This window comes from Silene latifolia, chromosome 1, assembly GCF_048544455.1.
Source record: "Silene latifolia isolate original U9 population chromosome 1, ASM4854445v1, whole genome shotgun sequence".
NCBI classification, from domain to species: domain Eukaryota; kingdom Viridiplantae; phylum Streptophyta; class Magnoliopsida; order Caryophyllales; family Caryophyllaceae; genus Silene; species Silene latifolia.
Window position 1 is genome coordinate 156,260,095 of NC_133526.1, and position 14,445 is coordinate 156,274,539.

General features: G+C 42.6%; 1 non-coding gene across 1 annotated transcript; it reads left to right on the forward strand.

Annotated features, from left to right (window-relative positions):
- The first annotated feature begins 5,503 nt into the window (after positions 1–5,503).
- On the forward strand, positions 5,504–5,609 carry LOC141620818 (small nucleolar RNA R71). The gene has a single exon (XR_012532046.1). It is a non-coding gene; the product is annotated as a small nucleolar RNA R71 (small nucleolar RNA).
- The last annotated feature ends 8,836 nt before the right edge of the window (positions 5,610–14,445 follow it).

Below are 14,445 nucleotides of genomic sequence, written 5' to 3' on the forward strand. Positions count from 1 at the left end.
ATAGACATACAAAACACGAACTTCCCCAAACCAGCTAGAAAACTGGGGAAGTGAGTAGACCAGCAGCTACTCGTCAGTCTCCTCCGTCACGTCCTCCACCGTCACGGTGTAGTCCGGGTCCACCTCCTGCTCTCTCCTCCTCCTCTGCTCAGCTCGAGCTCTCTCCGCTGCCGCCGCCGGGTCCTCGTCCTCCTCCTCCTCACTGGCAGCCTCCGGGTACCCCTCAGGTGGGTACCGGTAAAAGGAAGGGTGTGGCCAACCCTCTGGGATCGGACGGTGTCGCCTCATGTGATACTCGTATAGAGGGAACAAAGTCAAAGCTATGTCCCGCTCCATACGAACCTGTCTCTCTGCAATCTCAATCAACAAACCGTCACGGCGCCCTTGGTCCATGACCGAGGATACCTCAAAGGGTGGAGGAGGTACAAAATTAGCCGGTAGGACCGGCTGTGTCTGTGTCTGGTCAGCAGGCGCGGAAGTAGGAGTAGGAGTAGGGATCGGGGTAGGTGTGGCCGTGGAAGGATGGCCACCCGTGGAAGGTGCGAATCCCTCTCCGGTCTCAAGTCTACGCTGCTTCTTAGCGGCGCGTAAGGTAGTAGGTGGGCGGATCGGGAGGTGGTACTCGAGTAGAGATGGTGGTCGGGCGTCCCGTGCAATAGTAGGCAAAGGGGCTAGACGGGGGAGAGTGTCACAAGGAAGGTCTACGGACAGGAAACCATATATCTTCCATGTCCGGTAGTCTGTGGTCAGCCAAGTCTGAGAGTGCATGGCAGCTAGGCTCAGATACCTATCACCGTCCATGTAAGGTAAGTTACGAGGCAGGACGATGAGGAGAGAACGGGCAAGAAAGGTGGCTATGCCACCGCAGACGATGGTGCCCATCACCTTCTCTCCCTGAGCCTGGAAGTACTTGGCGGTCAAATAAGCGATGTTGAGGGTAAAGGGACCCTCGCCGTCGATGTTCAGGTAACCGCCTAAGATAGAAAGCTCGTTGTTGTTGATGTTGTTTGGCTCCTTTCGGCCAAAGATAGTACTTCCCATTAGTCTGACGAAGTAACGGCCGGGGGGTAGGTGGACCTGAGCGAGCTTTCGCTCGTGAAAAGGGGTATATGCCAAAGCCCGCCAAAGAAGACTAATGACCTTCCTTGGAGGAGAAGTGTCACCCCTGAAGGAAAGGCCAAGACGGGTACCAAACTCCTCAAGTGTCATAGAAAAGGTCCGGTTACACAACCGTAAGGACACAGAAAGACTAGTAGGGATAGCGTTGTGTGCCTCTGAGGAGAAGGTAAAGGAGCTGAAGAACTCAAGGCTCAGCTCCCTAAAAGTGTGGCCACTCATAGTGATGAGTCCGGCCATCCCCGTGCCCTGTAGAAGCTCACAGACTGGCTCGTAGAAGCCAAGCCTCTGAAGTAACGTACGACAAAGAAAGCACGTAGGGAGAAAGTCACAGTCAACTAAGTTATAAAACCTCTCACTATGAATACCATTAATAAAAGCTACCTGGGGGAACTCAGGGTGGGAGTCGAGAGTATCGTCCACTCGAATCGTGACCGCACCAGCAGATACGCTAGGAGGAGGTGTAGCACGACCATGACCGCGAAATCGGCCTCGGCCTCTAGAACCTGAGGTAGAAGACCGTCCAGTGAAGGTACGAGGAACTAGGGCCGCCCTAAAGGCAGCTGCGGCTGCAGGTGAGTCCGCCGTGGCTGAAGTAGAGGCTGTAGCTGCAGCTGTGATTGCCACTGAGGAAGAAAGGCTAGCAGTAGTGCTAGCAGTAGTAGTGGCTGTGACTGAGGTGGTAGCTGAAACAGGGCTAGCAGCAGTGCTAGCAGAAGCAAAAACCGTACCGGCAGCGGAAACAAAGAAAACAGAGCCACTGGCTGCGGCACTAGTAGGTACGGAGGCGGTGGTAACAGTAGGGACCACCGTCTCAGGCAAGGACGGACTGACAGTCGAGCTAGTGGAAGGCACAAAGCTAGAATCCATCCTAAACAAATAGGGCAAGGGAAAAGCAATAAGAAATCAGCGTGAAGACAACATGAAAGCAGCGTGAAAACAGCATGAAAATTTCCCTAAACAGTCGAATAATTCGACTAACAGCCCAAAAATTCCCAACTTTTCCTCAAAAAATTCGAATGATAGCAGGTAAACAACGATAGGGGAAGGGTAGCAGATGACAGAAGCAGCAAATTAAGCAACAATTGAGGCAAATGGTAGCAGCAAAAAAACCAGTTTCACTGAAATTAGCCCTAATCGCAAATTTCCCATAAAATTTCGAATTAATCATGTAAAAATCAATGAGGCGAGGGAATTAATCATCAAGTAGGGTAAATTAAGCATAAGAACACAATAATAGTCGAAAAGAATTCGACCCAAGATGAATACCGAACCCTAATTCCTAATTCACTTCATAAAAGGCAAAATTAATGAAATTAAAATGCAAAGAAGTGTAGGAATTACTTACTTGATGATAAGTAACCTACAAATAGCAATTAATCGATAATCAACAAGCAACAAGGGCGATTTTTGATCGAAAAACCACGAAACCCTAAAACCCTTAATTGACCGTGTAAGATAGCGTAAATCAAAGGGGAAGTAGAGGGCAAATGACGATTAATTAGCAAGGAACAAAATGTAGGTGGTGGATTTGGCAAATGGGCAAGAAAATGGAGGATTTTGGGGTTTTTTGATCGCAAATAGGGAGAAGGGGCGAAAAAATGAAGAAGAAATGAAATAATAAAACAAAGGAGGGAGTTAAAGAGACTCCCTGCGTGTAATTTCCAATTTCACTCGATCGAGTGGTTTAGACCTGCTCGATCGAGAACTTCTTGTATTTATCTACTCGATCGAGTAAAAAGTTACTTGATCGAGAACTCCCCTTTTCAGCTTTTGTCGATCGAGTAATATGAGATCATTCGATCGAACAGAATTCACTCGATCGAGTACAAAAAGTACTCGATCGAGCTCTTTTCCTCGTGTAAGCTCTTGAATTTGCGTATAATTCCCCAAACCTGCATAAAAACACTAGCAAAAATATCCCAAAATACCAAATAAAAATAGTAACAGTCTATAGTCTTCTAATCTATGCTAAAAATGCCTAAATTCTAATTGTCCTAATTAAAAGCAATAAACAAATACGACGGAAATTAAAAATTGTTTATACAATTTGTTACACGGGGCATTTCCCCGCTCACTTCTCAAAGCAATTCAATAGCCCCTCGGAGGACTCCTGACCGGAGGACGTCACCTCAGCAACATTAATCGTCCTCTTCAATTTCCGTGAGCTTGAACTTGAATCGTTAGGAGGAGAATAGTTGACGTCCACATAAGCGCGAACTTTTCTCGTCCTTAATCCTTTCTCACCAGCTTTAACATCATCGCTCCCACTTTGACTGACATTAATTGCAAAATACTTATTGATAGCTCCTGCATTATCTTCATCTGTACCTGCAGTAAGGAAAACAGACGAACTTTCCTCCTTTTTGCTCACAGTATGAGGTAGAGGGGTCATGATAGCAGCACAATGTTCCAAATCTTCATTTGGAGTGTCAATAGGAGGGTCAGTAGAAGAGAGGGCATTGCAAGGCTGAGCTTGCATGGGAGCCCTTCGGGACTTCGACTGATGGAATATCAATTCGTCGTCCCCAACCTGGAAAATCAATGTCTTGTCCCCGACGTCTATCACTGCACGGGCAGTAAATAAAAATGGTCTCCCTAAAATGATAGGGGTATGGGTATCTTCAGGGATGTCAAGTACAACGAAGTCAACGGGAATAAAGAATCTCCCGATCTTAACAGGTATGTCTTCTATGACACCTAGTGACCGTGATATACTACGGTCGGCCATCTGAACAGTCATATTTGTGCAATTAAACTTGGTCAAACCAAGTCTCTTAGCAAGAGACAGCGGTAAGACACTCACGCTAGCGCCAAGATCGCATAACGCGTTATCAATTAAGTGGGTACCAATATGACACGGAATCGAAAAACTACCCGGGTCTGACTGTTTGGGAGGTAACTTATTCTGAACTAGGGCCGTCCCTACCTCGGTCAAAGCTACCGTCTCATGGTCGTTAATGTGCCTCTTACGTGATAAAATTTCTTTTATAAATTTAAGGTAAGAGGGTACCTGTGTCAGAAATTCGGCGAATGGCACAGTGACTTGCAAGCTTTTCAGGAGTTCGGCAAATTTGCCGAATTGTTGATTAGCCTTAATACTCTGCAATCGCCTCGGGAAGGGCACCGTGATGGGTATCTCGAGCCCTTTGTTCCTCTCTTCCAATGTATCAGCCGGATCAAGCTCTAAATCCTTCGATCGAGACTTCTTTCCTCTCGAACGAGGTCTTTCAGGCGATATTTCACTCGATCGAGCACTAACAGGCTCTCGATCGAGGTCTTCTTTACTAGCAGCACTCGATCGAGCAAAAATATCACTCGATCGAGTAGATTCTTCAATAAAATCATTCGATCGAGCATTTTTATTTACTCGATCGAGCTCTTCTTTTTCCTGTTCACTCGATCGAGCAGAAATTTCACTCGTTCGAGTCCTTTCTTCAACATTTTTACTCGATCGACCCCTAGAAACCAGCCGATCGAGTATTTTCTTTGTCGTCAGCTCTTTTTCTTTGACAGAACACTGTTCATCAGCAGTAATTACCTTTCTCGGGTCTGATTTCGGTCCTTCATATGAATAACCGCTCCTCAAATTAATTAAATTCACCGTCTCATGTGGATTCTTATCGGCTTGTGACGGTAAATGTCATGGTTTCCTTGTGGACTGGTTTGCGGCTATCTGGGCAACTTGAGTTTCAAGTGCCTTGATAGATGCATCTTTCTGTTGGTCACTTAACTGCCACTGCTTTGTCAAAGACTGCAACATCGTCTTCAACTCACCTATCTCACTTACCCCACCAGAAGATGATGCACCTTGATTAGGTGTAGGAAAGGAAGGAGGCTTCTGAAAACCTTGTTGAGCCTTATGAGGAGGGACATATGGCTGCTGCTGCTGCGGTGGAGGGGTAGGATTGAGCACATTTTGACTTGTCCACCTCAAATTAGAATGGACTACCCCTTGGTTATTATAATAGGAACCCCCTCCTTGCCTGTATTATTTAAAAGCAAGGACCTGTTCCTTCTCTGTAAGACAGCCAACAACAGTGTGACCGTCGTTGCTCCCACACCTCTCACATATGACAGTCTCCCCTCTAGTAAGCAAATGGACCGTCTGAGGCTCCCCAGCAAGAATGCAGCTCCCAACTTATCAAACCTAGCATTCATGGCTTCCAGCTGAGCCACAACTTGCTTATCGACTACATGAACTGTTCTAATACCATCCCTCGGGTTCTCATACTCAGCACAGTGGGTCGTCATCTCTTTAATAAGGGCCCATCCCTTATCATCGTCAATGTTCTTTTGGAATCTTTCGTTGGATGATGCATCAAGTATGGCTCTGTGATCATCGTACAACCCATTGTAGAACTGATTGGATAAAAACCACGGATCAAAACCATGGTGAGGAAGATACCTCACCAACCTCTTGAAACGGCACCACGCTTCATAGAAAGTTTAATCAGGTGCCTGCTTGAAACTAGTGATTTTTGCCCTCAGATGATTAGTGCGCTGCGGAGGAAAATATCTCTTATAAAAAGCAAGAGCAAGGGTCTCCCAGTCGGTGACCCCCGCGGCCATACGGTCCAAGTCAGTCAGCCACTCCCTGGCTGAGTCAGTTAAAGAAAAAGGAAACAACACCTCCTTAATCTTGTCTTGAGTTACCCCCTTTGTGGCGGGGATAGTAGAACAATAGTCCGTAAAGACCTCCATATGCTTCCTCGGGTCTTCACCTGCCACACCTCTAAAGAGATTTCTCTCCACCAGATTGATGTAGGACAGACGGATGTCAAAAGTATTCTCATGCTCAGTCTGGAGATTGAAACATTTAGGAATAGATGATGCTTTAGGCTCCGAATGACTAGCAATATTCGGCATCTTTACTGGTTGGTTTACAGAACTGAAAGTGTCTTCTTCAAAAGATGGATTTTCTGTAAATAGGAAATGCTGAAGTTCGGGTTCGAAAGTACTCACGGCTTCCTTTCATGATTCTCTTTGCAGACGGAGTCTATGCCTGAACAATCTCTCTGGCTCAGAATCAGCTGGAACTAAATCCAACCTATGTGACCTGGGCATACACAATACTGAAAGAAAATGAATAAGAACTGCCTCAAGGAATAAAAAATTCCCTGAGACGGATAAAATAAACGAAACAAAGACAGATAGGGCAATTGCCTCCCTGGCAACGGCGCCAAAATTTGACAGGGCTGTCGTATACCTATCAAAAATAACTAACTAAACTAACTATATAGCTAGGGAAGTCAGGTCGATCTCCTCAGGGAGGCAAGATATCTGTAAGAGTCCGTCTATTTGGTCACAAAGAGGGGGGGGGGGGGGTGTATTTGGTTTTCTAAACTAAAAGATTTAAAAGAAGAGATGCAAGGAAAGAGCAATAAAGACAGAAAATGAGAATAAACTATCAATAGAGAGGGGACATGTCAGGATTTCAGTTCACTACGGTAGTCCAGTGACTCAACTGTAAACAACTTAGATAAATTACTGCGAGACGAATATGGAAAGGTCCTTCCAGTCCACTTTCTATCCTAAATTACCACTAACTTAACTTTCGTCCTCGTCAGGGTAGTCTACTGTTCATAGCAGGTCTATTTAATCCAATCTTCCGATCCAGGATTAAATTTAACCAGATTAAAAGGGTGACTCAGAAGCGTGCACTCAACTAAGTCGGTAAATACAGTTATATTGCTATGGGGACAGAGTCTCACAGTTAATTCATCTAACCTATTTACTACATCATCACATTTCTACCGTAGATCCCCTAATCCTAACATGAAATGATTTAGCTACTCATATCGTTAATGTTGTCAATAATAACAATATTGAAATAACTAATATAAAGCATAATGAAATAATAATTAAAATGCATAAACAAAGATTAGGGCAGAAATTAAGAAAGAACAAAATAAGTAATTAAGATGAATAAAAGAGAGATTAAGAATAAAAGAGAGTAAGGGATTACAATCGCAAGAATCAGGCGTAAAGAACAACTAAATCCAAGCTAAATAACCCCGAAAGCAAAGGTTACAGTGGAAGGAAAAAGCAACGTAATGTTTACAGTGAAGGATGAAATGATAAGATGAAAACTGGAAACTCAATGCTAATGACCTAGTTATTATGCACTTAAATAGAAAAATTACTAAGTCCAAAATCTAAAACAAGCTCACGGACTAATTAAAGCCCATGACAGCCAAAACCACTCGATCGAGTAGTCTGAAACAACTCGATCGAGTACTTCTCCAAAATATCTACTCGATTGACCAAAATTGTTACTCGATCGAGTAACTCCTAATTCCAGCACTTCTTGATCGAGTACAATACTACTCGATCGACCAACCTCATCCATAGAAACCACTCGATCGAGTAATAAAATAGCTTGATCGAGCGTTCTTCCTCCAAAACAGCTCAAACTCGTGACCGACTGCTCTGTAGACCGTTCCTTAATGCATCCCAATGCAAGATCTCACTCTGAACAATCCCGTCTCCTAAAAATGCATGCAAAAAGGGACGAAAATGGCACGATTCTACTACTTCCGCGTTCATTTCTACAAAACGGACAAAACGAACCAAAGTAGCCAATTCGGGGCATAATACTATATAAACAGTACAAAAGTACATGGAAATACGTGCTAAAATAGGCTAAAAAGACTATACAAAATGCACGTATCAGGAGCTAGCTTGCCTGCATTTTTCTCTCTGGTGTTAGGGAAGACTTTTCTTAGGACTAGGTCTCCTTCCTTGAGTACCCTGATGTTGACGTTCTTGTTGTAACTTCTGGCTACTATTTGTTGGTAGGAGGCTATCCTGACCTTGGCTGCATCCCTTAGTTCTTCAGTTAGATCAGGCTATCTTGCAATAATGGTCTGTTTTCCTCTATGGTATTCAGGCTGCTTCTGGTGGTTGGTACATGGATTTCTGCTGGGATTACTGCTTCACAGCCATAGACCAGGAATAGGGGTCCGGCCTATGGCTGTTTTTTAGGTGTAGTTATGTCACCCAGGACTAAGGGGAGTTCTTCAGCCCATCTTCCTTTTCTCCTTTTTAACTTTTTCTTCAGGCAGCTAATTACTACTTTATTACTGGATTCTGCCTGACCGTTGGCTTTTGGGTAGCCTAGTGTGGATGTGACCAGGTTAATATTCTATTGTACACAGAAATTTACTGTCCTCTTTCCCACAAATTGTGTACCATTGTCACATACTATTTCTGAAGGTATTCCATATCTACATATGATATTTCGTTTGATGAATGATATGACATCCTTCTCTTTGACTTGCCTGTATGAATCTGCCTCTATCCATTTGGAAAAGTAATCAGTCATTTCCAGCATGAAAACTTTTTGTCCAGGTGCTTGAGGTAATTTGCCTACTATATCCATGCCCCATTTCATGAATGGCCAGGGGCTGAGATGGAGTGAAGTAGCTCTGATGGTTGGTGGATATAAGGGGAGTGAATTTAACAGGCTTCACATTTAGAGTTGTATGTTATGCAGTCAGCTCTCAGGGTTGGCCAAAAGTAACCTGTCCTGAGAACTTTACTGGCTAAGCTTCTGCCGCCTTTGTGATTTCCACATTATCCATCATGTATATCTTCTATAATCTGTTTAGCTTTGTGTGGTTCCAGGCAACGCATGTAAGGTCCAGCCTGTGACTTTTTAAACAACATGTTATTGATAATGGTGTAGGTAGAGGCTTTGATTCTTAGGGCCCTTGCTTCGTTTTTATCATTAGGGAGTATCCCCTGTAAGAACCAATCATAGTATGGTTTGGTCCAAGAAGTTGTGTCCTCATGAATGGGACAAGTTTGATCAGGCCTTTCTATGGTTGGTTCCAACAGGTGGACAATGGGTATTTTATCAAACACAGCAGGGCTGAAGTTTGATCCCAGGCTGTCTAGGGCATTAGCCTTGGTATTTAGGTCCCTTGGTATTTGGTCAATGTCAAAGGAATTGATTTTTTTGCAATGGTTTTTGACATATTCTAAATAAAGTACCATTTTTGAATCCTTTGCTGCATACGTTCCTTTGACTTGATTGGAAATTAAGAGAGAGTCAGTTTTTACCTTGAGGTTTGCTACACCAAGTTCTATGCATACCTTAAGTACAACTATTAGGGCTTTATACTCAGCTTCATTGTTTGTAGCTTTGAATTCACAACTAATAGCATGTGCAATTAGGTCTCCTTGTGGTGATTCCAATACTAGTCCTAGGCCAGTCCCTCTCATATTTGTTGCTCCATCTATATGTAGGGTCCATTCCTGGTCTGATTTATGGGTGTCTAAGTGGTTGACCTCTTTTATGAGGTCTGGTTCTAGAGTAGGACTGAATTCAGCCACAAAGTCTGCTAATGCCTGAGACTTAATTGTTGTCCTGGGTTCAAAGGTTATGTCATAGGTGCTGACTTGTACTGACCATTTTGCCATTCTGCCTGACAACTCAGGCTTTCTCAGGACAGATTTGATAGGCAGGTTAGTTCTGACAATGATTGGGTGACTTTCAAAATAAAGTCTAAGTTTGGTGCAAGACATGACTAAAGCAAGTACATACTTTTCAAGTAGGCCATACCTTGTTTCTGCATCTAGGAGACTCTTACAATGTTGTCAGGATCGAGATCCTACTTTGGTTCGAAGAGGGGTGGTAGGATCGGATCGCAGGATCGAATCGTAGGATCGTAAGATCCTACAAATAGCTTAGATAAACAAGTTTATGTAAACTATTTGGTATAATTTGTGATGTATAATGTTAAAAAGTTTATTTAATGACATGAAAGTCTTAATAATCATATCAATATATTACATATACCTTTAATTTAGAGTTGTAAGTATAGAAGAACAACCAACTCACAAATTTGTTGAACAAATAAGCATTTTACGATCCTGAACGATCCTACCATCGATCCTACACGATCCTGTACGATCCTATCCGATCCTATCCGATCCTATCCGATCCTGACCGATCCTATACCGATCCTACCACCAAAACGATCCTACGACGATTTGAATCGTTTTCCACTTTTTGGATCGTAGGATCGTACGATCCTACGATCCGGATCGCGATTTTAACAACAATGGACTCTTACTTACATAATAGACTGGATGCTGTTGGCCGTCAATGTCCTTGGTCAGAACTCCACTTACTGCTGTCTCTGTGCCAGATAGGTAGACCGTCAGGGGTTCTCCTTTGTCTGGTTTGGCGAGTAGTGGAGGTGTAGTCAAGTATGCTTTAAGATCTTGGAAGGCTGCTTCATGTTTAGGCAACCATTTGAATGACTTGTTTTTCCTGAGGAGGTCATAGAAAGACCTGCATCTTTCTGATGATCTGGATATGAATCTGTTCAGGGCTGCAACTCGTCCTGTTAGCTTTTGAATGTCTTTGACTGACTTGGGAGATTCTAATTCCAGTATAGCTTTTATTTGTTCTGGGCTGGCTTCTATTCCTCTTTTGGTTACCATGTATCCCAGAAATTTGCCTGAAGAAACTCCAAAATGGCATTTAGAAGGATTGAGCTTCATGTTGAATTTTTCCAGGATCTTGAAAGTTGTTTCCAGATCCCTGACATGGTCTTCAGCCTTTTTTGATTTGACCACCATGTCATCAATATAGACTTCCATTGTATCCTCTATTTGATCTTTGAACATCATATTGACCAGGCGTTGGTATGTTGCCCCTGCATTCTTCAGGCTAAAGGGCATTGCTGTGTAGCAGTATATGCCTCTTTCCGTGATGAATGCAGTGTATTCCTGGTCAGATGGGTGCATCTTAATATGGTTGAATCCACTTGAGGCATCCATAAATGTTAGGAGTTCATGTCCTGCTGTAGCATCTACCATTGCTTCTATGTGAGGGAGTGGAAATGGGTCTTTTGGGTAGGCCTTGAGGTCTGTGTAGTTGATAAGTAGCATTTTAGTCATATTTTACTCCTCATTTATAGCTTATTCCGACTCGATTTTGTGTGCCTTAATCGTTAAATAGCTCATTTAATAACTAATTTATAATTATTAGCCGTCTTAGTCATATTTAATAGGTAGTCGTATTGTTATTATAATATTAGTTTTATTACTATTATTTTATTGACATATTAATATTATATGTAGGTGAGACGGGAAAGCAAGGCGGAATAATGAGATAGACGCGAACCAAGTCGAGTAAAGACGACATTTGAGGAAGGGTCAAGGAAAGAAAATAAGGTGGAAAGTCAACCATTGACTTATCACCTTCATTCACAAACACACTTTACCAGCATACCACAACTTTCAACCCGTCTCCCCATGCATCATCAAATCAACTCCATTAACAACCTCCTTCACCATACAACAAGCAGCAGCTCTGCTCAACCTTCATTTACCTCCTTCATCCATTCTCACCATAAACCACAAATCCATCACCATTTTTGTCCACCATATCCAACTCCACCAGCAACCTCCCATCTTCACCCACCATCATGCTCATCATTCACGCCACCTTCATCACCTCGACACCATTCATCCACCATTAAACCCCTGCATCACCATGTTTCATTCACATCATCGACATCACCTATTCACATACTCCATCACCATCACCAATTCGTCTCAATTAGCCGCAAACCCGTCACTCCCCTGCTCACTCCACGATACTCCCCACCATTAATCACCCAACAGAGCCACCATTAACACCATTCACCTCCATTATCCTCCTTTGCATCTTCACCATCAACAAACCCGACATCCTTCAACAATCTCCTCCGTTCACAAGCTCAATACCAACAATTTACCATTACCGCCATCTTCGTCACCATCAATGTCGACAACCACCGGTACCTGCAAATAACAGTCACCACCATACTCCAGCAATCAGCCATCATCGAAGCATAATCAAATTCGAACTCGGAGTCGAAACCGAGTTATTTGGAAATGGATGCTACTCCATACCGGTATACCGGCAGTCGACTACCCACACCGGCTGGGAACACATCAATATTTTGGTCCAATTTATTATGCACTCGCTACCGGTCATGACCCCGGCAGCCGACAAGCCGGCACACAGTCCCCTTCTTTCAAATCTCGCATCAATTGTGTCTCTATGCCGGTCGCCCGGCAGCCGCCTCACCGGCTCCCGCACCCAATCCAAATTCCGTTCCTTTAATTTTGAAGTACTCGCTGCCGGTGACCATGCCCGGCCGCCGGTTGACCGGCAGCCACTCCCATAGACCGCGTTTGTCGTTTTTTTTCCCTTTCCTTCCTTTTGTTTTCTCCCTTTTGTTTTGTTAGAGGGAGATGTGTCGTGTTTTTTGGGGTGATTAGTAGTATTATTAGAATTATTAGGATTATTATTATTATTATTATTATCATTATTATTAGTAATTAGTAATATTATTCATTAATAAATTAGTATATAAAGACTACCTCATATTATACATTAGACTTACACTACCACTACCAATTAGATAGAAATTAGTTTACCTTAGTTTTATTCTCTCTAGTCTCTCTATATTGTAACTCAAGAACCCTAATATTTCCATTCTCATTTTTCATTCAATAAAATTTGCAATCTTTCTTTAATTATTAGTTAAATTCTTCCTTTGTTTATGCAAGTTCTTCATCTCTCATTAGTATACAATTAGTATTTTGGGTTGTATTTGAAGATTAGAAGAAATTCATTCTTCCATTATTGTCCAAGATTGTACTTTCCTCTTTGTTGGTACAATTCTCATCTTTTGTTTACATTATTTTCATTTGTTTACCTTTCTTATGTTGTTTAATTGTTATTCATCAAAAGTATTAGTCTTTATCATGTTTGCAATGTTTACTTGTGTTTTGTTGGAATTTGTTGTTAATTTCTCACCCATGAACATGTGTGAGTAGTCTTATCTAAGGTCATAGGGGGAATTTGGGTAATTAAGGGGATGAATTTGGGTTGTTAACCTTTTGAATTGGGTGATTATTTGGTTTCTACTCTTAATGCATTTGAAGTGTTTGTGGAAATGCCTCAATGAAAATTGGACATTTTATTAACATGTTTGGCTTACCTTGGTGCATTGTGCTATTAGATAGTTTTAGAAGTGCTTATCGATGAGTTTTAATGAAAGTTAGAACATCTCTTTGATGCATTCGATCCGTCTTGGTGCTCATGCTATTGGGTAGTCTTAATGCTTTATTTGTAGCTAGTTCATCTCGATCAAGTGACAACTTATTGAGGAGCTTAAGGTGACTAAGAAATTAGTCTTAAACCCTTGACCACTATTGTTACCCTTTTCTTGTTAGACCTTGTTTCTCCCCCTAATTGCCCTTTGTGAACCCAAAGACCTTAGCCTTCCATCAATTGAATACAATCCCATTTAGTTTAATTTAACTTGTTTGCATCTTAATTTAGATAAATCAACATCTTATTTTGTTTGACTAAACTAAAGACTTAAACAAACCAAGTATCTAACCCCCGCCATCTTCGTGTTCGACACCCGAATAAATACTACTTTTATTTGGTTTTATAAATTGTTTTTGATTGGGAAGTGACGGCAAATCCCTATATCAAAATGGCGCCGTTGCCGGGGATGGCGTTAGGTTATGCTTAGTTAGTTGAAGTTTCTAGCTTTAGTCTTTACTTGTTGTTTGCTTGTTTGTGTAGCTTGTGTGCTTCTTGTAGAGTGTGTGTGATTTTTGTCTTACCCTAGTGTGTAAAAGCACTAGGAGTCTTACGGTTTGTCAAGTTGTATGCCAAGGAGGAACCACCAAGCTTTGCTCTTTGACTCCGATCCCGAAAGGCTTTTTAGAGCCTTAAGGAATAGGACCATTGCAAGGGTTAGAACCTCTTCTCAAGCAACCATAAACCAAGCAAATTCACCCACCCAACCTCTCTTTGAAAACACAACACCACAACAACCAAACAACACCATTGATCACCCCCTAGAAAATCCTTTCTACAATTTCCAACTCCCAAATACTCCACCTCAAACACCACCCCCTCATATACCAAATCTACCACCAATGGCTTTACGTGACCATAACCGTCCTAACCACAATGATGCTTGTGATCCAATTAATTTTGGCGCCTTGGCTCCCAACAACTTTGAGATACATCCCGCCCAAGTCGGTTTGATTGAGAAGGATTTGTTCGGGGGGCATATTGAAGAGGATGCCCATGCTCATCTCTGGAAGTTTAAAAGAAAAGTTTCAATGATGAAGAAGAATGGGGTGTCCGAAGACACCTTGAGAATGATGTTGTTTCCGTTTTCATTGACGGGCAAAGCGGACCGATGGTTGAACATTCACCCACCAGATACTTTCACTACTTGGGATGCCTTGGCTAAATCATTCATGGCCAAATATTACCCTTCCTCAAAGACCGCG